Raw genomic sequence first — 2,229 nt, 5'->3', positions numbered from 1 at the left:
CGTCGGCCCGCCCGCGCCGCGCCCCGCGCGTCGCTGCGCCCACAGCGCCAACCACCGCACCCTAGCGCCGGGATGGCCGCGGTGCTGCAGCTTAGCGCTGGCCTTCGAGCTCCTGCGCCTGGAGGTGACCCCGGCATGGAGCATACCTGGCCAAACGGGCCGGCCCGGCCCGGCACGGCCCGGCCCATCGAAATCGTGCCTGGCCCGGCACGGCCCGCCAGGGCACGATTACTATACGGGTCGTGCCGCGCCGGCCCACGTGCTACGCCCTCAGGCCCAGGCACGACCCAGTTAGTAAACAGGCCGGCACGTTGGCCGTTTAGCATGGTGGGCCGCATATTTTCAGTCTATTATTTGACACACTGAGCGTTTTTAGCCTATTTTTACATGTTAGGCCATATATAGATGTATAAAAAAAATAAAAAAACTTAATCGCGCCGTGCCGTGCTGGCCCGCGTGCCCAGCCTCCAGGCCCAGGCACGGCCCAGGGCGTGCCGCATGCCGGGCCCGGCCCGTTTAGCCCGTGCCGTGCCTGGCCCAAGGCGGGCCGTGCCGGCGTGCTCACGGTCCGGCCCGAAAAAACCGGCCCATTTGGCCAGCTATAGCATGGAGGACCGGTGCTGCTACTCCGGGTCTGGGCGACGGGGTGGGGTGGGGTGGTGGGTGAAAAGGTGGAGAGAGAGAGAGCGCGATGGGTGGGGTCCCTTTGTTTCGATGACAGATGGGCCACCACCAGGCTGCAACACCACGGCCATCCCGGCCGTTTCGATGACAGATGGACAGACGCAGCCGGATGCGCAACATCCGTTTTTTGTCTGCTTTGGGGCCAAAGCCAGACCAACTTCAGACTGGGAATGGAGCAGAACAGACACGGGCCAAACAAAAAATGGGGATGCTCCTGCGCGTTGGGACCCTCAGTCTGTCCGTTTAACCCCAAACGGACACCCACGGACGATTTGGGGACGTGTGTTGGAGTTGGCCTAAAGAAAGAAAAAGAGAAAAAAAGGTAGAAACTCAACCAATGCCCTCTCCAAGAAACATTAACAAATAATTACAGATTATTATCTATCCAGGCCTAAATCTTCTGAGACTTTGCTGGTTTTGCTCTGTAAGAAGCAGCAGTGAGTCCCTCTTTGAGATAGTACTTCCAATTCAGAGTGTGAGGAGCTGCCTTCATGAAGATCTTATCATTTCTGACTGACCAACTCCCCCAACAACTCACGATAATAATATCTATGGCAAAATATTTTTTATTTCGCAAATATGTAAAGGTTTCGTATCTTTTCGTTGATAGAAGGAGAGTGGCACAACATGGGATTACAACAACTCACTAAGCCATGTACATAGAGAGGCATGGAAGTGAGCTCGGAGAAACCTCTAAGATTAGCCCTCTAGGATGATGTTTTGGACTCTGATGGCACTGGCCCTAGCCCACAGGGGCGCTTCATCTTTGATGTTGTCAGATAGGCGGGAGATAGAGGGCTGCTCGCCGTCGAAGATGCAAGCATTCTGGTGCTTCCAGAGGCACCAATCAGTGAGGATGATCAGGGAGGCCAATCCTTTACGTACCGGGGATGGTGATCGGTCGCAGGATGCGGCCCACCGGGTATAGAAGTTGGCGTCGGTGCTCGGTAGCTCGACGGTTGACCGAACCCAGCCGAGTATCTCATGCCAAACTTGGCGGGAGAAAGAGCAACCCGCCAGAAGATGTTGCATAGTTTCCTCATGTTGATCACAGAAGGCGCAAGAGTCCACGTGCGGTAGGCCATGACGAGCGAGGCGCTCAGCTGTCCAACAATGATCTAGCAGCGCGAGCTAGATGAAGAATTTGATGTGTAGCAGCGCCCAATGCTTCCAGGTGAGCCGCCAGTGTGGGTCTTCGTAGGCACCCAAGAATAGTGTCTGGTAGCACGAGCTTGCGGAGTATGTAGCTGACGCGGTCCAGTGCCACCGCAAGCGATCTAGTGAGTCGGAGAGTGTAATGTGGCACACGCAATGCCAAAGCTCCACGCACTGAACCAAGGCGGTCGGGCCTAAGGCACCCTGAATGTCTTTCACCTCCATGGCAAAATCTCTTGGCAGAGCTTGGAGGGAGTTACACATTTCATCGTAGCAGGAAATTCCTCGCTTCCTCTTAAGCAAGAAGTTCCAACATTCTCTAGCAAAAGTGTAGTCCCAGAACAAATGCATGAGAGTTTCTTCATTCTTATCATCACGGAGAACACAATT

Source organism: Triticum aestivum, chromosome 5A (genome assembly GCF_018294505.1).
Source record: "Triticum aestivum cultivar Chinese Spring chromosome 5A, IWGSC CS RefSeq v2.1, whole genome shotgun sequence".
Lineage (NCBI taxonomy): Eukaryota > Viridiplantae > Streptophyta > Magnoliopsida > Poales > Poaceae > Triticum > Triticum aestivum.
This window is presented reverse-complemented; position numbering follows the sequence as displayed.